This window comes from Mercenaria mercenaria, chromosome 9 (genome assembly GCF_021730395.1).
Source record: "Mercenaria mercenaria strain notata chromosome 9, MADL_Memer_1, whole genome shotgun sequence".
Lineage (NCBI taxonomy): Eukaryota > Metazoa > Mollusca > Bivalvia > Venerida > Veneridae > Mercenaria > Mercenaria mercenaria.
Window position 1 is genome coordinate 23,027,976 of NC_069369.1, and position 25,948 is coordinate 23,053,923.

The window sequence follows — 25,948 nt, forward strand, 5'->3', positions numbered from 1 at the left end:
TAAACTAAAATGATATATTTTAATTTAAAGTTTTTAGTAATTTTATCACCGCTAGAGAAATCGAAAGTAAACTTCTTCCCCCGTTGCGTACCTCGCTTATGGATGAATGAGTGATGGCTTGTTGTAACTGTAGAGTCAGTATACCCGGTGTCGGACTGTACGCGGTTTCGCACACACGGCAAAGTCATGCTCTTCGTGAAAATAAAGCAGAAAATTTAACGATTCTTTGTTATTGTTTCACGAAACTGAGTTATTCCCTACATAATTTGACACCAGGGGTCTTTCCCCACTGGAGCCTCGCTCTGGCAAGAGCAAACACAAACAATAAAAACACCAATGGAGGCCAGTAGGTCAGATGAATATTTTTAAATTTCATGAAAATAATGATTATGCAAACAACAACAATGTGCAAATTAAATTTAAAAATCACTATTCCATCATATATTCTGTAAGTATTTATATTACTTTACCCAAATAAAAAAAAACATTTCAACATTTATTGAAGGTATCCCAATCTGCAAATGTTTGATTTTTTGCTTTAAGTTTTTTTTTAACTGAGAACTTAAATCAAGTAATTAGAGTTATGGGGGTCACTAGTGATTTAAAAAGCAAGTGTTTTTTTTATGTCAGCTGCTTTAGCCATTTCAGTCCAACTAATTGTTCACTGGTCGACATATTGTGCTAGTGGGTTACTTATGGGGGATTCTGACCCAACACGAAATTATTTCAGAATCAGCCCAGGACGTCAAGTCACTTTGACCTTCTATCACTGAAAGGATACCTCTTGATCATTTAAATTTGCTACTTAGTTGGAATATTTGCAAATGAATAATGTGTTCGTATATGCATATCCAAATATTTTCTGTCTGTACATTCTGTTTAATTCTGAATTTTTCATGCGCCAAACATTATTACCTCTACGCCGTTTGTCTTTTTAAAGACATTTCTTGTTTCTGTTTGATCTTTTTTATGCTCATGATATTATTGACTTCTGTTTTACTGGGTTTGATGCAGTTATAAGTTATAACATCCATAAACGAAGAACATACAATCAATTCCACTTCAAATTCTGTTCAAGGCGGATTCAACAGTTTTGGTTTTTATGTGGTTTTATGCTGTCTGCAACAACATTTTCATAAACTGAGAAAACGAGTACTTTTTGACGGTCTAGAAACCCAGAACGAACTTATTGCAATTTTTTAACTTCCGTAACAATCTAGACATCAAATTTCGTATTGACCATTATTTTGTTTACATCATTTATTTTTTGTTCTCAGTAAGACACCGAAGACTGTAATTGCTATTTGAAACTGTCACATTTCAACAGAAACGCTTGCGTAAACAATCATTTAAAAATGTTTTGTTTGCCAGTAGTATCGGGCGTAAATTTACATAAATTAGAGTCACTTGGTTTCTTCAGTCCTGTCAGAATACTTGTGACAAATGAAGCTAGAATTATTTGTTTTTCGATGTACTTCTATAAATCAATTTCTCATTGTCCCTAGCTGATTGTATAAACCATTGACCATACGTAATTGAATTAAATCTGCACTTTAGTTGTTGTAAACAAGGGATTTGTCCGTGTCTACATTTACCGGTTCAATTTCATTGACGACCATCCATATCGTAAGGTGCACAATTTTGACATTTTATTTTCTTAGTGATTTTCTTACTGTAATTACCAAACAGGTTATTGAAAGTAAAACAGATGTAGAAGTACTTAAATAATAGAGCTGAATATGGCTGTAACAGAGATAAAAATCCAGAATATTAGTCAATACGCTTTTACGCAAGTACCGCATGGCTTATGCCTGCATGTCAAAGTAATGGTTTTTTTTTTTTTTTTGTTTTTTTTTATTAAGTTAAATTCACGAATGATATAATCAATAAAAACAACAACATCGAAAAATTAAAGCTAAAAAGAACAAAAAAAAAAACGCAAGTTTAAAATTTAACATACTCCTCCTTATAATAAATTAGAAAAAGAAGTAAAAAAAAAAAAGAATTTTACTGTCTTGAATATATAAAAAATAAACTTTTACTTTATTTTCTTCAGGTAAAAGAACCAAATACCGAGAGAAAAATACACAAATGAAAACAAGAAAAAATAAAGAAATAACGTTGCTGAAAGCACGTAAATTACAAATTTCTCAATGTCTGTTTCCAGAATGGCGAAATATAATTTATTATAAATAGTTCAATAAACAAATAACACATACCTGAATTTTAGGAGAAAATAAACATACATAAACCATAGTTGATAGTTGAACGCAAAAACATTGAAGTATTTTTCACACATAAAGCATAATTGAACGTAAAAAAATTGAAGTATTTAATAAACACTACACTTCACTAAATCCAAGTGACACATATGCTGTAGAATAGAATGAACATTAGTATAATTACGTGTTATCAACTGTCGCATTGTACTGTCATTCTCTCTCAGTACAATATGTTAACATCCGTATGGTGCAAAAACTGGTAACGAAGGAAACTAGCTAGGCATCCGTTAAACCAATTTTCCAATATTGTTTCTTTCCCACTTCCAATGCAAAACCTGAAACATTTTTTGCATTTATTATTTTCGTACAAACACGATTTCTGGTTTCAAATATTCTGTATTGATGTGTTTGAATTTATTTCAGCAAATTCATCTAAATACGTAAAATAGCATTTAACACTAAGAACATTTTTGTTACCATCGAGCCCGGGTCGTGGCTACCGGAACAGCTCCAAAGACTTTTGTGTAAATAAAGCAGATTTACATACTTCGATAACCACATAGATGACAAGAGAATATTCATAGTTACACCAAGTATTAGGCGTTTCATGGTCGCCACAATTCTCGCATAGCACTGTTGTCAAATGATGTAAATCAAGTTAACCGGAGCATACATAGCACTATTATAAAATAATGTAAATTATTTAAACCGGGTCCAGGAATCAACGCGACAAAGCTTTTCAAACATGAAGCATTTAGGACTTCCGTTGATTAATCTCCATAAACGATTTACAATTGTATGTGCTTTTTTTTCAGAATCGGGTGCGATATGAAATGTTATATTTACCACGTTTCATGTTGCTTGTTGGTATGTCGTTTTTTATTTTGTTTAGATTTACAACAATTACATAATATATTTTTACATTTACTTTTATTTAGCGAGGTTTTCTGTTATCCCTTTTATAGTATACACAAGATTCCTGATCCATATATTTGTGAAGGGTTATTACCTAATGTTCTAACTTATTTTATTTACAAATGAGATAGTGTATCCCTCAAAACGAAATGAATAAGAGATTTAAAAGCACTCGGATGACACAGTTGACAATAACTCCAACTTACCAGTTTTAAAAAACCATTTAAAATGCAAAAATTGATGGCGCTTGCCAAAGACGTTTCTCATAATGGCAAACAAACAACATACTAGTATTCGCAAAATTTTACACTTATTTAACATATTTAGTTGTACCAAATGAGATGCACATAATTGTAGAATATTGCGTTTGAAGGTTCAAATCTAAAAAAGTGATTTGTGTGAACATGAAACCTGACTAGGCTTTACATAATACTCAATTTCAAATTTCTCTTAACTCTCTAGCTTTTATAATATACTTTTGTTACTTTTGTTTAATGGAACAAGATTCTGAGAACTAGATATTGCAAAGTAGAACTATTTGACAAAACACTGTTTTCCGGATATCCAAACAGCGAGATATTTATGTCATGTTTCAAATATATGGTGCATTTCTAGACACTAAAATGAGCATGGAAGTACATATTAACTCAGCTTGTAGATCAGGATACGGACAGTTACGTCAAATAGGCCACATCAGGAAATATCTAAATACAGATGCTACAAAATCGCTAGTAAATTCTCTCGTCACTTCACGCCTTGAATATTACAATTGTATTGTGTTCCGAAGTCCTCGTTGAATAGACTTCAAAATCTTCAGAACACTTCAGCTCGAATCATAACGAGAATATCGCGTTATGATCACATTACAGCGGTCTTAAAAGAACTGCATTGGATACCAGTTACTCACAGAGTGGTCTTTAATATTCTAGTTCACACATACAAAACATTGCATGACCAATCACCAATCTATGTTAAAGACTTGCTAGAACTCTAGCACCCAGCAAGAAATTCGAGATCCATGAACAACTCAAAGCAACTAGTTGTTCCAAAAAGCAAAACTGCGAAGTACGGTGATCGTAGTTTTTCATCAGCTGCACCGAAGTTATGGAATACTCGTCCGGCTACCATTAGAGACGCTAAAACTTCAAGGTCTATGGAAACTAACTTTGCATTGGAACGCAAGCTGTTGTATGACTGTGCAATAGAAGCTATTTATTGTTGTTTATTGTTCTTTAGAATATCTAGTATAATAAATATGTAGAGTCAGACCTGATTCTAGCCAATTACCTCTGGTAACTTCTGTGATATGTAGTTTGTACAGCGCTTTCGAACGTTTATTTTATAGATGAAAAGAGCGCTTTAAAAAATCTGATAAATAATAATAATAATATAATTTATGTCGATATCTATATAATACAACAGTGTACTGTTGATATAACTCTTATTATCATCAGTATAAAAGATTGGAAATATATACAATTTCTACATATCAAATAATTAACATGTTTATGGGTACTAACAGTACTAAGCATTAGATTTAAACAGTTCACACTTAATACATACATAGTAAAACAAAGTATAAATGTGTACCACCATTTAAAATGTTTTTTTTACTACTGACTGTTACTACGTGACAATAAATTTATGAATGTAGTTCTAGACACACAATTGATCTACATTTTTGATTAAGCTAGATATAATGAAGATTCTCTACATTTGAAGTATACATGTAGTATAAAATATTGTGGTGAAAAATTAGAATTGGATATCGTAAAAACAGTGCCTATCATAATTCTTGTTGTTAGTTTTAAACCATTGTGAGCATAATGGTCTGAATTAAACTTGATCTTTAATCCTCCCAAGAATAAGCAATAAGTTTCTCAGTATTTAATCACTAATCAAGAACTGTACCTTCTAATGGAACCGAGATTTAAGTCATTCTCTAACCATTGAATTCCTACGTAATGCTTTCTTCTTCGAAAAAGGATGGCAAAATCACTCTTATTTTGCATAGATATCTTAAGTATTGTATTGCGTCATAAGTGTGATTGAGTTTAAGATCTTTGCCAATTGAAAGTCCATCCTCTATTGTCGTCTCTTGCAATTATTTGAACCTATTCTTGCATTATTTCTGCCTGCCTAATGAATGTGTCACAAAAATGTCCTTGAACAGGCTTATCTAAACTGAATCCATAACTGATTTGTTTCACTGTCGTGGTAACATTTAGCCATTAGAAGTCAATGACTTGATAAAATTCTTCAATAAAGTAGCAACATATCGTTTTCATTGGTAGTTTTTTTTTTTCTATAGTGCTGTCAGCACTGTGACTGTGAACGCATAGACATGATAGAATTACACCTGATCACATGCAATTATGACACTTGTAAAATATGGTATGAAACAGAGGAGAAACGTTTTAAAATAACGGGGTTGACTTTGTGTAACACTTTCATGATATACAGACAAGAGTTTACGTTAGACACATATCAAACTCATCCAATAATATCTTTGTATTGTGGTCTAACGCAGATATAATGCATTCCAGGTCTATGGTGCATGTATATATGCAAAAACCTTGAATAACCAAACAAGGGACAAGATATGTTCAGGTCTGATTGTAAATAAAACCTTTAAGACATAGAACAATACAAGCAAATAAAATAATAGCAAGATGGGTTTGAAATAGTCAATTCATGAGAGGAAATGACATGTGTATTGCCCCATTATGACCTGGCAACGACAAAAGCATATGTACACTGATTGGACTCGGAAAATCAGTCAAGGATTAATTAATACACACTCTTGATTTATATTTGCCACTATGTATTATATTTCCTGATTAATATTGTAAAACATTGAACATTGTCTAGACCTCAACTTCTGGCGGTGTCCATTAATTTACCAGCAAGTAATTATTTCCAGTAGGAACAACTTCATTCCATATTTATTGGTAATATGGAACAGAAATAGCTTGATGTATATTGCAATAAATTTTATAACATTGAACATTCGTTTATTTATTGCAGAGAATATTATTTCGGTTTTAAGAAAAAGTTCTTTAGGCACAATTCGCCACTGTGTTGAATTTATAGCATATTACGTGACCATGCAACAGTTTTTTTTAAATATTAGTTTTAAAGTTCACTATACACAAGTAAGAAAACACGAAACCTTACCAAACTATACTAGAAAGTTTGAATCAAAATGTTAGTAGCTGATACCTTCTTTCCCTAATTGGGCATTATCATACGATTTTATTATACAACTGTTATTTTTGAAAACATTCAATGACTCTTAATAATTCTATGACTCTTAATAAACAATCCATTTCAACACCTTATAATATGAGAACTTAAACCAATTTGTAACTCCTTATAAAAGCGTGCATGGAAAACCAACATATGGTGCGACCAGCTGATCCAACCAGCGCGCATCCGCTCTGTCAGGTCATCTGTGCTTTAAAGCCTATTGAATTGGAGAACAGTTCGAACAGCATGTCTGACCGACTGCGCGTCCAGGTGGTCTGATCTTGCTGGTCGCATCCACTATGTTGTTCCATCACGCCTAAAGTCGACTGGCATGTTAATAAGTTGTTCTGTTTATCCAATTTCTACTGGCGAATCATTTTAGTTTGCTGTAGAAAGCAATAGGAGATGCCAATACATTCATTAAAAATGACATTCGGTGCTAATTTATCCTTCTCAATGCTACGTCGTAAAAAAATGGAGGTATTCACAAAAACTCGTCAAGTGTGCGTGTTTTCGGGTTTAGCGGCATTTTGTCAAGTGCTCAAGTGGTGTGTCTTTTTACAGCTGACAGTTCAGAAGCGATGTCCAACTGGTTTGGTTACTCTTGTAATCTAATTCTCTTGTTTCGTCCATATATTTTTTGTAGATTTCAATTATATATACAGGGTTTTACTTTTGAGGGCCTGCGTTCAGGGAACGTGACTATTCGTGTTTTTTCTTCTTCTTCCTTTACAACAATGGCCTCGTTCAATTACTGATACATTTTGGCCATGCGTGGGGGCTTAAAAAGTGAAAGAATATCAGGTTTCCCAAGCTACTCAATCCACCCAGTACTCCCTAACAGTTTTTTTCTTGTTTTTAAACAGAATGCAATATTTGAAGCTACGTTGGAACGTTTTAACACTGACGACTGTGTAAATTTCCTGTAAATATCTGTGTGTACAGTTTAGTGATTTATTATAGAATAAAACAGACCTTCTGACGTAATATCTTAACAAATCTATTAGATACGATCACTCCATTTCCATAATAGTTCTACCAGTGTCATGTTTTTAATAGAACTGATGACAAATCTTTCAGGAAAACACAAATACACAACACAATGTGACATCCATAATAATCGCCGCTATTTTCTATGCTACTATTACCTTTCGATCTTTATTATACTTGCTGATTTTGCTCCTCAGTAAGAGTTCATGTTTACGCAACAGCCTGCGCATTAATTCATGTTAGAACTTAACAAATAGTTATTCTGGAATCCAAATGCTTTTATTAAAAAAAAATTGGTTGGATCAATAGGTTTCTACGGTGGTATGTTTAGGACATGCAATTATTTTTTTAGGATTAAATTATCTTGAGCGATCAACATCTTATCTCGTGCGCACGACATCTTATCTTGAGCGATCAACATCTTATCTTGAGCGATCAACATCTTATCTCGAGCGCACGACATCTTATCTTGAGCGATCAACATATTATTTTGAGCGATCAACATCTTATTTCGTGCGCACGACATTTTATCTTGAGCGATCATCATCTTTTCTCGAGCGATCAACATATTATCTTGAGTGATCAACATATTATCTTGAGCGATCAACATCTTATCTCGAGCGATCAACATATTATCTTGAGCGATCAACATATTATCTTGAGCGATCAACATTTTATCTCGTGCGCACGACATCTTATCTTGAGCGCTCAACATATTATCTTGAGCGATCAGCATCTCATTTCGAGCGCACGACATCTTATCTTGAGAGATCAACATCTTATCTCGAGCGATCAACATATTATCTTGAGCGATCAACATATTATCTTGAGCGATCAACATCTTATCTCGAGCGATGAACATATTATCTTGAGCGATCAACATTTTATCTTGAGCGATCAACATCTTATCTCGTGCGCACGACATCTTATCTTGAGGGATCAACATATTATCTGAGCGATCAACATCTTATTTCGTGCGCACGACATTTTATCTTGAGCGATCAACATCTTTTCTCGAGCGATCAACATATTATCTTGAGTGATCAACATCTAATCTCGAGCGATCAACATATTATCTTGAGCGATCAACATCTTATCTTGAGCGATCAACATCTTATCTCGTGCGCACAACATCTTATCTTGAGCGATCAACATCTTATCTTGAGCGATCAATATATTATCTTGAGCGATCAACATCTTATTTCGAGCGGTCAACATATTATCTTGAGCGATCAACATATTATCTCGAGCGATCAATATCTTTTCTCTGTCATCTTATCAATATCTATTAAGGACCTTTGTGTGAATTCAGATCATTAGTAAAAACATACGGCTGCCACCGTTTTTGATTTTATTTAGATTGTACTTGATTATACTTATAACCGTTTCACGTTTGCAAGGGTAGACATTTAAATACGGAAACTGATAAAAGGCAGCAAAATATCAGTGATTATGTAAAGAAATAAATTTAAGTCCTTGACAAAAAAAATAGTATGTAGGCTTCGCTATGGAAGCCCTGGAGGGACAATTGATTTCCGTACTTCCCACTTCTGACCTCTAACTTTTGCACTTCTCACTTCCAACTTCTGACTTCTAACTTCCGCACTTCTGACTTCCAACTTCCTGACATTCGACTTCTGATTTCCAACTTCCACACTTCTTACTTCCGACTTTTGATTTTTTACTTCATTCTAACTTTCGCACTTTCGACTTCTAACTTCCGCACTTCTGACTTCCAGCTTTCTGACTTCATACTTCCGACTTCCAGCTTCCACACTTCTTACTTCCGACTTCCAAAAAAGGAAAGTTGGCAGTCAGAAGTGCGGAACTTGGAAGTCGGAAGTCAGGAAGTTAGAAGTCAGAAGTGTGAAAGTTAGAAGTCAGAAGTGCGATAGTTAGAAGAGGGAAGTAAGAAGTCAAGCAGTCGGAAGTAAGAAGTGTGCAAGTTGGAAATCAGAAGTTGAAAAGCAGGAAGTTAGAAGTCAGAAGTGCGGAAGTTAGACGTCAGACGTGCGGAAGTTAGAAGAGGGAAATAAGAAGTCAAAAAGTCGGGAGTAAGAAGTGTGGAAGTTGAATTCAGAAGAAGAAAGTCTGGAAGTTAGAAGTCGGAAGTGCGGAACTTAGAGGAAGGAAGTAAGAAGTCAAGAAGTCGGAAGTAAGAAGTGTGGAAGTTTGAAATCGGAGGTCGAAAGTCAGGAAGTTAGAAGTCAGAAGTGCGGAAGTTAGAAGTCAGACGTGCGGAAGTTAGAAGAGGTAAATAAGAATTCAAAAAGTCGGAAGAAAGAAGTGTGGAAGTTGGAAATCAGAAGTCGAAAGTCTGGAAGTTAGAAGTGCGGGTGTTAGAAGTCAAAAGTGCGGAAGTTAGAAGGAAGTAAGAAGTCAAGAAGTCGGAAGTAAGAAGTGTGGAAGCTTGAAATCAGAGGTCGAAAGTCAGGAAGTTAGAAGTCAGAAGTGTGGAAGTTAGAAGTCAGAAGTGCGGAAATTAGAACTAGGAAGTCAAGAAGCTGGAAGTGAGAAGTGCTAAAGTTAGAAGTCAGAAGTGGGACGTACGGAAATCAATTTTCCCTCCAGGGCTTCCATACTTCGCCCATATATTAAACGATTTTCCTTGTTTTCCCTTAATTCATACATGCAACATTTCTGCGCGAATTTATCAGTCGAACTGAAATTTGTTGCTGTTCTAACATGCAGTATGCATCATTGGTTATGTTCATTTGATTTTAAAGTTAGGATGTCCAATTAAATGCATTGCTTTCCCAATTGATGTGATAAACTTGTACATGTACTTGTGGGAAGTTTAAATAACAGCAGAATAGGCGGAATTAACAACTTGTCCGTATGTTTTACTGATGACTTAAATGCACACGCAAAGGGCCTTAATATATATAAATAAGATGTCGTGCACTCGAGATAAGATGTTGATCGCTCAAGATAATATGTTGATCGCTCGAGATAAGATGTTGATCGCTCAAGATAATATGTTGATCGCTCGAGATAAAATGTTGATCGCTCAAGATAATATGTTGATCGCTCGAGATTAGATGTTGATCGCTCGAGATTAGATGTTGATCGCTCAAGATAATATGTTGATCGCTCGAGATAAGATGTTGATCGCTCAAGATAAGATGTCGTTCGCACGAAATAAGATGTTGATCGCTCGAGATAAGATGTTTATCGCTCAAGATAATATGTTGATCGCTCAGTATAATATGATGATCGCTCGAGATAAGATGTTGATCGCTCAAGATAATATGTTGATCGCTCAAGATAGTATGTTGATCGCTCAAGATAAGATGTTGATCGCTCGAGATAATATGTTGATCGCTCAATATAATATGTTGATCGCTCAAGATAAGATGTTGATCGCTCAAGATAAGATGTCGTGCGCACGAAATAAGATGTTGATCGCTCGAGATAAGATGTTGATCGCTAAAGAAAATATGTTGATCGCTTGAGATAAGATGTTGATCGCTCAAGATAATATGTTGATCGCTCAAGATAATATGTTGATCGCTCAAGATAGTATGTTGATCGCTCGAGATAATATGTTGATCGCTCAATATAATATGTTGATCGCTCAAGATAAGATGTTGATCGCTCAAGATAAGATGTCGTGCGCACGAAATAAGATGTTGATCGCTCGAGATAAGATGTTGATCGCTCAAGATAATATGTTGATCGATCGAAATAAGATGTTGATCGCTCAAGATAATATGTTGATCGCTCGAGATAAGATGTTGATTGCTCAAGATAATATGTTGATCGCTCAAAATAAGATGTTGATCGCTCAAGATAATATGTTGATCGCTCAAGATGATATGTTGATCGCTCGAGATATGATGTTGATCGCTCGAGATAATATGTTGATCGCTCAAGATAATATGTTGATCGCTCGAGATAAGAAGTCGTGCGCACGAGATAAGATGTTGATCGCTCAAGATAAGATGTGCGCACGAAATAATTTAATCTTAAAAAAATAATGACATATGTTCTAAACATACCACCGTAGGTTTCTACTGAAACAGGCTACAAGGTTTATAAATAATATATACATCAATGTACTAAACCCATGCGTAAAGATATTTTAATTTTAGAATAGGGAAAAGGGAAGGTATAGAAAGTGTAGAAAGGCATTTCAAAATATAATATTCAATTGTTACTCAAAGTAAGCAATCATATCGATGACTACATAAAATGTTTTTCACTAAATTAAAAAAAAAATTTTTGATTGAAATACACGAGTTATGCCTGAAAGAATAATTAATCGTGTGTTCATTTGGGTAAAATATATACTTCGAAACAAATACTGTATCAATAGACATTTCCACGAATATTTATTAACATTTCGTTCTCACAATGTCCTTTATACATATCTGACTAAAATCTGTAGTAACAGAGCCACCGAAATGTCCATTACGGGCACCGTTGACGGATACATAATGCACAGCCTTGCCTCATGAACGGCTCCGGGTGAACGGAACGCGTGTGGGTTCTGACGTCGGCGTTATTCAGCAACGCCAATATGGCGGCGGGTGAGAGGGTGCTGAATCGTTTTAAATTGTTTGTTTTTGTTTCGCCCCGACACAATGATAGGTCATATGGCGACTTTCCAGCTTTGATGGTTGAGGAAAACCCGAGAAGCTCCTTTCATCGTGTGCGGAGTTAGCCAGGTGGATAGCTTCCACACATGTTAAAAACATTTTGCCACTTTGTAGTTAAAGACACACTCTTGAATTGTAACAGTTGCCCCATCAATGGTGCGGTGAAGAATAAAGTTCATTTAAACATAAGAAACAAAAATTATGTCAGGCATTTCGAAAGTTTGCTGATTTTTAAAACTTAAATTTAAAAAAAAAAGAGTTTTATGAGAAGAAGAATATTTTCATTGCACTGATTTCAAATCTTTATAATTGCCACAATTGATACGTGGGAGTTCACACTTCATACATGCTATATAATCTTTATCGCTAAGTTCCAGTTTGAAATCATTTGATGCTCCGCATTGTATGAATAACATTACATTTCAATTATTATTGTAATATGTAAAAAAAAAAAACCCAAAAATTGGACGTCACGTCGACATAAAATATTACGCAATACAGAGGCCGAAAAAGAGTGCTACCATATTCGGTCTACTGCTTTATATAAAAGACACTCCAGGATCGAAATGATTTAATAAAAGAATGGTGTTAGTCTCACATACTCTAACTTGATTATTAGCACTATACGACCCGCATTATAACTCATTAGACATCAACGATCTCCTAAATTATTTCGCGGAACGTGTTACCTACTGTGATTTAATATCATTAAATCACAGTTACGCTTATATCATGTCGACCTTCTACATTGGTGCTATACATGCGCAATGAAATAGTGCTTCTGTCTTTCATCCGATGTTTGCAAAAGGACATTAGAATCGAAATAAACTTTAGTTGAACCATAGTTAAATATTCCAAATCAGTTATAAGTACGCCACGTGGAATAATTTACTTGGACTACGCGCACGTGAAATTATTCCGCAGGTGTACAGCTTCTTCTTCGTGTCTAAATACAATAAAACATGGTTCTGCTTTTCATAATTATCGCATTGCACAGTACACATGAAATACACTTCAATATTTATGACATCACCAATTCATCTATGTGTCATTTGGATTTAAATATAAATCGATCTTCAAAAACAACAAAATGATGCAGTGCATATACATATTTCGAAAGATGGCGGATGATTAGAGTTTCGGTGTTTGATCTTGTTTTATGCTCACTATAGGACTGATTTCTGTTTTTCTTGGTTTGGTGCAGTAATAACACCCATAAACGAAGAACATACAATCAATTCCACTTCAGATTCTGTTCAAGTGAGATTGAACAGTTTTTCGGCGTTTTGTTTTTCGTTTTGAGGCTATCTCAACAACATTTTCGTAAACTGTGAAAAAGAGTACGTTTTGGTCTAGAAACAAGGAACTTATGACAATTTTCAACTTCCATAACAATATACACGTCAAATTTCGTATTGACCGTTATTTTGATTACATCATTTGTTTTTGTTCTCAATAAAACACCCTTGACTACAAATAATATGTGACATTATGACAGATATGCTGGCGTTTACAAACGCTTAAAATGATTTGTTTACCAGTAGTAACCGGCGTAAATTTACATAAATTCGAGTCACGTGATTCCTTTCGTCCAGTCAGATGACTTGTAACAAATGAAGTTGGACTTGTTTGTTGTTCTGTGTAATTCTACTTTTGTCAATGTAGTGTTGTAACAAGCTGATCAGATAAACCATTGACCCCACTTAATTGAATTAAATTTGCACTTAAGTTGTTGTAACAAGAGGCTTTTCATGTTCAGAACGACGCTTTGACTATTTCTCTATACATTTACCGGTTCACTTTCATTGATCCATTCATGGCGTAAGGTGAGTAATTTTCACTTATTTTCATACTGATTTTCTTATTGTATTACCAAACAGGTTATCAAAAGTAAAACAGATGCAGAAGAGCTTAATATAGCTTTAAAACAGCTTTACACTATTAACCAATTCGCTTTTTACGAAATTACCACATGGTTTATACCTGCATGTCAAATTTAAAGTGCTTTTTAGATTAAGTTAGAATTATGAATGACAAAATCGTTTCAACAACATTATCAAAATTAACCTAAAAGTAACAAAAGTACAAATTTAAGATTTAAAACATACTCCGCCATATAATAAAATAGAAAACAGTGGAAAAGGATTGTTATACAGTTTTGAATACCTAAAAGTAAACATTAACTTTATTTTCATCAAAATGAAACAACCAAATACTGAGAAAACGTAAGGAAATGGAAACAAGAAGAAACTGAAAAGAAAACACGTTAAGTAAGAATTTTCTCATTGCATATATCCAGAAAAGCGAAATGTGCTAATCAAAAAACATGTAGTCAGAATTTCAGCAGATAATAACTGAAGTATTTCTCACTCACCAATAAATTTACAAGCCTGCATCACTTCACTAAATCCACTGATACATATGATATTGTAAATAATGAACATTTGTATAATAATGTGTTCCCAAACTGACGCATTAATTTAATATAGCGCTATTGTCCTTCTCTTTCTCTCTAAGTACACTATGTTAATATCCATACGATGCAAAAACTGATAACGGAACGAAACTAGCCCAGTATCTATTGAGCAAATTCTCCGATAATGTTTCTTCTCACTTTTAATAGATTATGCATACGTTTATTTTCGTTTTGCAAAATTATTGCGTTTTTGTTGAAACATGTTTTTGCACTTAATACGCATTTACCGTACAAAACACGATTTCTGGTTCCAGATATTGTCTATGATTGTATTGATATGTTTTCACAATATTTTTTTAATACGTATTTTACAGTATAAACATTTTTGACCGGGTTCATCGAACACGCATCGGCCGCTCTGCAGACATGGCAACCGAAGCCATCCAAAGAATTTAGCGCAATTAATGCGTATTTACATCATCGTCATTGAACTAAACGATGGCGTGATAACATTCATAACTATCACTAACTATTAGTGCGGATAGGCGTTTCCACGATGGCCACAATTCACGCGTAGCACTGTTGTTAAATATTGTAAATTATGTTAACCGGAACATACACATAGCACTGTTGTAAAATAATGTAAATTATGATAATCGGATCCAGAAATCGACGCGACAAGGACGGAAGGACTTCCGTTGGTTTCTCTCCATAAATGACTTTAATGTGTTTTCGAAATGTAGTTTCGATTCTTGACAGGTTAGTTTTCAAAGTTCAATGTTTCATGAGTTTGTCCTGTTTGATTGTTTGTCTTTATATTGTTTTAAACTTCATGAATTTCTACTTTTATCTTGAATTACCGTAATCACATAAGAAATAGATAAAGCGAAGAACTAACTCCAGAAATCTACTTTTTACTTCAAAACTAAACATGTTTCGTCCATTGGACTTCATCAGAGTATAATAACAAAATAGTATGACGTCACAGGAAAGTACGACGTCAATGACGACGTCAAAAGACGTTACCCATTTTGGCGATATATTCACATATAATATAGGATCAAAAATAGATACTTATTCCCTGCAAAAATTGCAAAGCAAAAATAATATTAATACAGGCAAGGAAAACTAACTTATATGCAAAAATACATTAGGAAGAATCTGTGTGAAAAAATGAAAGACTAAAATAATATTTTAGCATTCATGCCATGAGGCCAGGCTGTATTCAATGTATGAATCCAACGAGTCTCTTTCAAGAGCCTAAACCAGTCATTTTTTACCAAGTCGATTGGCATGAAAGAAAAATCACTAACAGAGTGATTTTCAGAATTGAAATGTTCAGATACATTTGTAGGAGTATCAGGAAAATGTCTGATATCAAATTTATGGCTGTTCATTCTTTGAGAACATTTCTGATGTGTTTGTCCCACATATTGTAACTTACACTTTTTGCATGTGATTAAATAGATAACATTTTCAGATATGCAGTTAAGATTTTGTTTAACATCGTAAGTTTTTAAAGTTTGAGAGCTTGTAAACTGTACAGATTCAGTGATATTAGCGCAATGAGAACACCGTGTTCTATTACATTTAAGATCACATAATACATTCTTACATTAATCTATGTTGTCAGTTACCTCTTTTTGGGAATACAAAGGATTCCTGATCCAGATATGCATATCGACTTTATCAACTAAATATTCTGCTCAAAATTATATCATTTATTAAGGGGATAGTGTATTTCTCAAAACAAAATGAATGAGAGATATACAAGTGTAAGGGTGACACAATCAACAAAAACACCAACCATTAAAGTCAAATAATGGACAGCGCTTGTAACGTTTCTCAATATGCTAAATAAACAACATATTAGTATTCGCATGGTTTTGGCTTTCTGATTGTTTGACAGATTCAAAACGTTACCAAGATATATCACGTATTTGATTCTTAGTGAATTGCCAAAGAAATATGTGGGGTCAGTTTGATATATGGGTCTCTAACAAACCCAATATTTCATTTGTTCAGGCGCCTAAACCTTCATGAAAATCCACTGACCCTCCACAGAAATGAAAGGGGGACACAATGTGACCACCTTTTAACAATTGAATGAAAACGCTAGAATATTGTGTGGGGTAAAACAAACTCTATTTTGAGAATATCGAACTTGAACTGTAAACAAATGAAACTTTACTAGCGTCAAATATCTTTGAAGTTAAAACATGTTTTACTTTTTTTGATGGAACAAGATTCTGAATACTACGTATTGCTAAAAAGTACCAATTGACAAACACAGTTTTCCAGATATCCAAACATGGAGATTGTATTTTGATATCTATACAACACAACATTGTACTGCTGATATAACCACTTTTAGGGTATGCAAGACCCAAGTTTCATATTTGAAAATGTAAACAATTTCCATATATGAAATAATTAACATGTTTATGGATATTAGATTACTAAGCATAAGGTTTAAATAGTACACACTTAATACATATGCAGCTAAACAAAGTATAGATGTGTACTTCAGTTAAAAACTTTTTTTTTACAACTGAATGTTACTGCATGACATTGTATTAATGTAGCTGTACACATAAAACTGATTTATTTCTTTAATTAAGCTAAATATATTTGATGAGGTTTTTCTACATTTGAAATATGTAAGATGTGTAAGTATAAAAATAATATTACAGCAGTATGATAGATGAGCATTGGAAATCTTTAAAACAATATCAATCATAATTCTACTTGAAGCGTTTTATGTGATGGCCTCGCCTGAACCTGACTGCTCTTTGATCCTCCTAGGTATTAAAAAAAGTATTTTCCGTAAATCATCAACATTAAATGTCTCGTTATTTAATCTTTAATCAATAACTGAACCATTGTGGTTCCATTAGACTTAAGTCTTGCTCTAATTATGGAAATCCTAGGTAATGCTTTTTCATAATAGCAACATCACACTTGTTTTGCAGATATCTTTAGTATTATATGCGATTGAGCCTAAGGCGTTGGCAAATTGAAAGTCTGCCCTTTTTTGACCTCGTACAATGATTTGAACTTATACTTGCGTTATTGCTTCGTTTTGAATACGTTACGAACAATGACCATGAAAAGGCTTTTTTGAAACTAAATCTACTTGATGTTTACCCAGCTGATTTGTTGCCATGTCACGACAATGTTCAGATTCCATATTAACCCTTAGAAGTGAACGGCATGTTTATATTCTTCAATAACATAGCAACAGATGGTTTTCGTGTGCAAATTCTATTATACATAAGTGTTTGTCCATCTATGATCGCAGGGACATGATAAACTTATAGCTGATCACATGCGAGTGTGACACTTGTAAATTATGGCATGGAAGAGAGGAGAACCATTTTAAAGTAACTGAATATTAAATGACTTCTGTATAATATTAATATACATAATATACGGACAAACGTTTCATTTAGACGAATATCAAACTCTAATATAATGTTATGTAGGCATTTGGTGCATTTCTGTATGTAACAACTCAGCTTGCTTAAATAAGCAACCAAGGAGCAAGATCTGTTCGGGTCAGGTCGTAAGTTTACGAGAAGAAGATAAGAAGATCCTTTCGAAGCTCAGAACACAACGAAGCAAATTTACTGTAAGCCTGATTTAAATGAGGCATTTCATGAGAGGCAGTGACATGTCTAACTCCCAACCAGACCCCCTCTCAATCCCTCTAGCACCCGCATAAGCAGGTGTACACTGAATGCACTCATTAGTCCCGAAGAACCAGAAAATAAGCCAAGGACTATTTATTTTGTTAGTCAATTGTATTTTGTCATTATCACTATGTATGATATTTTCACCGTAATATTGAAAACATTAAATATTGTCTAGACTTTAGCGTGAATAAATTATGACGGTGTCCATTAATCTACTGGCAAGTAATTATTGCCAGTGGGAAGCATAAGTAACATAGCTGGATGTATTTTGCAATAATATGTTAGTAATATTTATGCTATACTTTTTAGAAACATTAGTTTTAATGTATATGGGAACCATATGGGAAACGTTTGCACTGTTTGAGATAAAGTTTAATGATCCGCCATAAAGAAAGTGCTTTGCATTGATTTAGTAACTTATTACACGTCCAAGTATTACACGTTGTAAACAATTTGGAAGTATTTACTAAATTTCGTAAAGTTTGCGTGCTTTTGGGTTAAGCGTCTTTTATAACATTTTTTCAGCCACATGAACGTCGGTGTGTACTTGCAGCAATGAACACAATGCCCAACTTTGTAGCGCTTCCTTGCTTGAATATCCCGCATTACACGCAACCCAGTCACATTATAAAACTGGATTGACTAGTTCCAACACTATCCCCCTAAATGCTGAACGCCAAGCAAGTAAGCTACTTCTTTAGTATTATTTTACGTCTTTGGTATGACGCGGCCAGGGAACGAACCCACGACTTTTCGCATTCGAAGGTATATGGACTGGTAGGTTTCTTGCAGACTTTACAAAATATATATAGAAATAGTTGAAAAAAGGTTGAGGTTATAAGTAATGCATCAGTAAAGAGCTAATATAAAATATGAATGAAGTAACGTGTGCTAAAGTAAACATATATCAGAAAAAAGTGTTTTCTTAAAAATGTCATGCTAGAATTTTACAAACTGAAAAAGCCATACATACTGTTGAAAAATAATCTGATTTAGTCCGTATACGACTTCAACATACAACATAATGGGATATTTTGCGTGTTCTGAATGATGCACTACCATTGCTTTTTTTTACACATTCTTCAAAATTCATTTGAAATAAAGAAGTAAAAGTAATTCGATGTGTTTTGGCAGTATATAGATATGAAAACATTATTACATAACGTAATCTATAAAATATGCAAAATTATTATTTACCGCGTTAGTCACTGTAAAATATTAACGTTAAACGGGATGGAGTTAACTGTGTATGTTTATCCTATATTAATATATATAAGCTATCTAGTTTATTATTGATATTGCTACCTTGATACTTTGATGTGCATGTGCACGTGTGTGTGTGCGTTCGTGCGCGTGCATGAGCTCATCTACCGGTTACCGATATAGACAGAGCCACAACATTGGTTTGAAGTACCATCGCAGATCAGTAAAAATGTATCTACACTCATGGAATGCAGTGTACGTAAATGATCATGTGAATCACCAGATGTAAATATTTATTGTTGAAAAGTTGATAAATAAGACAGCTGTTGTAATCACTACCTGAAATCTCTCATCATCTGTTTAAACATACTCCATACTGTCAGTTTCAAGAGTAAATGCAGCGACTGTTATACAATATACAAAAACTATTATGAATTACTCCTACATTTTATGAAAATGATTTTCTTGGTATAATATTCATTCATGTCGTAGTCTAGGAAAACAGATATGAGCCGTGCCATGAGAAAACCAACATAGTGGGTGTGCGACCAGCATGGATCCAGACCAGCCTGCGCATCCGCGCAGTCTGGTCAGGATCCATGCTGTTCGCTAACAGTTTCTTTAATTCCAATAGGCTTTAAAAGCGAACAGCATGGAGCCTGACCAGACTGCGCGGATGCGCAGGCTGGTCTGGATCCATGCTGGTCGCAAACCCACTATGTTGATTTTCTCATGGCACGGCTCATATTATACTGACAAAAGAAAAAAGGCTTAAAATCCTTAAGGTCACAAGGAAGACTGTGGCATGTATTAAGCTTACAAAGCACTCCTGTAACATCTGGAGAATGCCGAATTCGCATACGGACATTAGGCAATCTGGCGGAAAATCACAAATGTCATTAAGGGTACCATAACAAAGAGTATTAAAGACTACTTCTTGGGAACCAGTATTTAAAAGGAAACACATTTCAAAAGGTATCTCATTGATCACTTCCACTATACCTCAGTTACATTACCGTCCCATATACATTTAAACTGCAATAATGTTTGCTGATTTTCCTTGTAACGCATGATTGCCTTAATTATTCCGGAATCTTAAAGATACATTATGCCATAGAAGAATTCATCATAAAATATATATTTAATTGGGCGAACTATATAGATTTACTAAGTGCAGCTGAATTCATAATTAAATGTTATCTGGTAACAGCCGTTTGTTGAAATAACTTTCAGCTATTTTAGTGACATAACATAATAAATTATTCAAACTGCACATACTGACACGTATAGTATTTTAAGCGTCACATACGCTTGAACAAGTTTATTCGATGCATACATAGATATTGTTTGGTAATTGTTGATATCTATAAATATGAAAATTGATTATAACATGGGAAATTCCATGAGGAAACAAACATGTATCAGTGACATGAAAATATTTATTTTATACAAGAATTGTCAGAGAACGGCCAATATATATTTAACTTCCGGCTTTAAAATACACGTAAATGTTGACCAAGTCGAGTATATATGAACTGGGCGTCAAAAGGAGAGTTAGTGAAAAGCAATTACGTCATTGTAATTAGAAAACGTTTTATTGTGTGATAAAGTAATGAAATTGTAAATAATCAAGTGGTATTTAGTTTTTGAACGTAATGGTTATACTAGCCAAACAGAAAGGGCATTGTGTTATTCCAAATATTGTGTAATTTAGCAATACGGTTCTGTTTAAAATTTTAAAAGTTATGTATAACAATTCCCGAAGAAATGCAGTAACACATGATTGCCTTATTCATTCTGGTTTACGTTGTAGTGTGGCTGTTATTAAGGAACGTGGCATTCCTTTTCTATATTCGTCCTTATTCACCTTTCCCCTTCGGGTTCCTTCCCCCCCCCCCCCCCCCCCCGCCGCCGCTAGCTAACCCCCGAACCACCCGCCCCCGGCCTTATTTTGCTCCTTACCATTTCCTTCTCCCCCATATATATTTAGCATAAATTGATATATACTTGTTGGATGTTTGAAGCAACCCGTCTGAAATATTTTTCCATGACAGCGTCTTTTTGTTGTAGGCCTACTTTGCAAATGCGTGGCTCTGTGACTGCGTTTTAGTGATCTGTGCTTCCGAGAAATGTACCCTTACCTATTATCTTTTGGTCATAAGTAAAAACATTTCCGCATGAAAATTTTTATTGCAGGTCAAAACTTTTGAAGAGACATTAAAATACAATTCTTGAAAATAAACGATTGATAAAAAGGTTTATAGGAATCTGAAGGAGACCCGCGAGTGTCTCCTGGCTTACAGGATTGACAGGCATTATTTCGTTGCTATGCAACAGAAAACTATTGATAAGTTTTTAGAAAAAGTCATAAAGCTGAAACAACAAGAGGGCATTAAAAACACATGCTTTATCGATTTTATTATGACTTTAAAGAATTTGATTATCATTGTTGCATTTTATACTGTTTGATCCTTGTTTCTTGCAAATACAATATATTCCGCATCATTGCTACCACGGATTAGTCTGAGGATTTAAAGGTCTATTTTTCTTGTTAAATCAACGGTAAATAGCATTTGTAGACAAAGGAAGAAATGAGGCATTTTACGTCGTTAGTTCGAAGCGACAGAATTTGTATGCAAATCGTTTACTTCTTGTAAGCGAAATACAAATTATTGATATCAGAAGATAAAACATTATTTTCCTGCTTAGCAAGTATGGCATGATTAAGACGGATGCATTTGCACTATTAGCATATAAACAAATGCTGCTCTTTTTAGAATTGCCTACAATTAATGTTAATAGACATATAGTCTAGTTACAATTTAGTAATTGTTTCTGTAGATATTAATATAACAACAAGAGCAAACATACAATAACAACTTACTTGAAGAATACACAACCAAATACAAAATGTAAATGTATAGAGAAATTCTTATATTCGGGGTATGTTCTTGTCAGGAGCCCTAGTAACATTGTTTAAAATTCTCGATTAGTGAATGACAGAATGCAGATAAATTTTGATATTCATGCAAAATTAAAATTAGCACGTCGAAATGTTTGCGGATATTATCCATCTTGCTTTCCGAACAATATTCACTCCACAGTATACGCCGAAGCTGGTGTAGTCAGATTTTGACAGAATTACTGGGTCAGTGAAATCATTTATTACACTTCTACACACACTTGCAAGCTTAAAATTAGGATGTACGATCGCTAAGGCATAAATATTTATTGTTAAGATAAAGAGAGAAGTTCCACAGCTGTTGATATAACCAACGTCTGGCTACCGATTAGATAATCTATATTAAGTTAAATATTTTCTTTATTTCTTTTCTTTTTTTTTTGTCATTTTTCCCCTCCCATTAAAAGCGGTCTACTATCTTGTTCGTATGTTTTCGAAGATATGTGACATACTTGTACTAAATTTGAATACTTTAAGGACTTATCTCCTACAAAAACATACGGACTGACAATAGTCTATCATAACCGCGTTGGATTCAGTCAAGTAGTGAATCAGGTATGATTATAACTATAGGCTGGAGATATGAATTTATCAAATACTAAGAAATGTAAAACATTTTGTACCAAGCTGGTTAAAATATGCAGTCGTTTTGGAAATCAAAATTTTACAAAAGCAAAAGACTGCTTAAGATGCAAAAACAAGAAGATTTTTAAAGTAACCAGTTGTTAAAAAATATTTGTCATAAAAGATTGTCTGATTTTAACTCTTTCGTGTACAGGTGCAATAAAATAATTACTGCACAAACATAGGCGTTGGGACGGGAGTGGGTTACAGTGACCACCCGGCTCCTTCTACACACAACTGTGTGATTCGAAGGAAGTAAATGCTTTGCAACAATCCCCCCCCCCGCCCCAACCCATTAATTTCTGGGCCCCAAATCTGATTTATTGTACAGAAAAGGCACTAAAATAAGTTGCCAATTGTCAATGTTGAATGTTTTGCTTGTTTCATAATTTGGCTGTCAAAAATGTGGAGGAAAACTATGGATAAGTTCGACCTATCGGTCCCCTATGCCCCTGCCAACTTTGAAATCGCTCCTACGCAAGTTACAAATTGATATACACGTTTTACACGAACCGAATGGATGTCAGCATTGTCCAATAATCATTTTTTCCAGATGATAACCGCCTAAATTATACAACAATAAAAGCGTTTGCATGACGTCTGTTCAAACAATTTGTACAAAATGCACATGAAGCAAACCAAAGATAAATATACGAAAATAGATCAGAGCTAATTCTATAAAAGGTTTTCTCTTTTAATGAAGTACTATAGTAAATGTGTTGTGAAAGCGCATATGATCTTGTCTGAAATAATGAATTTCAAATTAACTTTTGAAGTTTCAACAGTTCTTATTATAACGCACATATTTTACATTTATTATTCCAGAAGGTATTAATTTTCTGATCTGTCTGTCATTTTGCAGATTTAAACCTTATTAATCAAAATAAATAATTTGAATTGAAGAGTAATGGTATTAGAAGTATGGTTTCAATGCGCGTAGATATTTCAATAAAACAAAAGAAACAAGAGACAAGAGAGACTGCTTCTATTTCCTGTTAGTAATCATGAAAAGTTATGAAAGCTATTGAAATATATTAGAACATCCTTTGAAGTCAAAGAATTCAATCAAGCAAACAAGCAAAATAATAGCAAAGTCTGCTCAATATGTTTCCTTAAAGTAGGATGTAAAGTAACTGATTACATGTTAATAACGTCTTAATCTAATGCAAAACTTAATATCTGAACATACATTTACAATGACTATATTATTTTAAAAAATACGATTCGACTTAAAAACTCTTGTGACACTAATCAAAGAAGAAAACTATCTAAAAGCGTATGATTTGTTTCCTTTTTATAACTTTAATGTTTTGCTTTCATGAAATAATAGAATTTTGTTATCAAAAAGAAATCGTAACAAAAAATATCGTCATGTGTAATTTAGTAAGCTTAAACAGGCTATCATTTTCATTTACTTGAAGTAGTATTCTTAAAGTTCTGAAAACAACAAAAAATCAAATTATCATGGCCTTTGTAGAAAGCAGTATATGAATTGTAACGCACATGCACATGTACATAAAAGTACAAAGCAAGCACATAGAAACAGTAAAATTCCGAAAACAAAAACCAATGATAATATTGATAAACGACAGTAATTATATTGACCTATTCGTCTGTCTTGCTCCACTCGCAGCCTTACAACATATTTCAGATATTAATACTATTCTACATAGTTACTGTTGAACCACTAAAATATCTGAGAAATATCTATCCATCTAGGCTATTGTTGTCATTTGGAATTAAATATGGATTTATTTTCAAAAGCAACAGTAACAAAAGATGTAATGTATATATTATTTTTGACGAACTGAAGATACCGTTTATACGGCGTTGCTCGCTAGCTGTGCGTAAACGGTTTGCAATTGCGCTTTGAAGTAAGATTTTTCTGAAAGAGTATTTACTTGCCCAAAAGACTGCCAACCATTTGTAAAGATTTAAAATAAAAATACGGACCTGGAAGCAATGTACATGTCAAAATTCTCATGATCACCTTTCTAATGGCTCATTGTCAAAGGGGCAAACAATTTTCAAATGACTTTTTGGCATTTTTTTTGTTAGTAAACATAATAATTGTAATATATTTAAATGTATATGGCTCATGGAACCATACTATATCCTAGGTACGCTACTGTCATCTGTGTTATATTACCGCATATTGACAAAATTGTGTTTGATTTTTGTAAGCAGGCTAGCTGTTCCCAATTAATCGAAAGAAATACTGACGTCCTGCCTAATCGGCTACCTTTGTAAATGTCACAGGGTGAGAAAAATGTGCAGCCAGACCGGGACTCGAACCCGAGCATTGACCGTGTCCGGAAAAATATTCATGTCCAGTTTTCTTTACATTAACTGGTACGCTTTCATACGTTCATATAAAATATAAATTATACAATTTGGAATTATAAATGTTGCATGTACCTAATTTTGACGCGAATACCATAGTTATGGTCAGGATCATTTTTGCTAGATGTCATTCTTCCACATTTAGTAAATAATTTTATTGAAGGATGATGTTACATCAGTTTGAATAAAAATAAATAAAAGTACAGGCCCTATTCTAGTCTAATAAGTAAATATCATAGCATGCTTTTGTTAGGTTAAGTGTCACAACTACACAATGATATGTCAATGGTGCCATTTTTTTTTTTTGGTGATAGAGGAAGACCACAGGCCTTACAAACTGAAAATTACCTTTAACAGGCCAAAACTCCACAAAAAAATAATCCGAATGGGACGTGTCAACGTTATTTACAACTTGGCTTTATACGTTGAAATCTGGGCAGAAGTTTTGGAGATGAAGCACGGGCTAGAATCTCTACGTAGACTTAACGTCTTAAAATCAAAGGGCCATAAATCAGTTAAACATTATTCTGTCGTAAAACCCGAAATATATATGAGCCGTGCCATGAGAAAACCAACATAGTGGCTTTGCGACCAGCATGGATCCTGACCAGCCTGCGCATCCGCATCCATGCTGGTCGCAAACCCACTATGTTGGTTTTCCCATGACACGGCTCATATGTGCATAGCAAAGAAGTTTCAATCAGATCAAGAGTAAAGGAGAAGTCATC

At 34.0% G+C, this 25,948-nt stretch overlaps 1 protein-coding gene across 4 annotated transcripts in view; it reads right to left on the reverse strand.

Annotated features, from left to right (window-relative positions):
- Nucleotides 1-25,948, reverse strand: part of LOC123546703 (cholecystokinin receptor type A-like) — a 35,552-nt gene that overhangs the window by 8,461 nt on the left and 1,143 nt on the right. Inside the window, exon 1 of one of the 4 annotated variants that reach the window (XM_045333193.2) lies at nucleotides 14,352-14,530. The exons of 1 other annotated variant lie outside the window; for it this stretch is intronic. The gene's annotated coding sequence lies outside the window, so the exon portion shown is untranslated. 2 more of the 4 variants (XM_053551017.1, XM_045333194.2) reach the window with 2 other exon arrangements.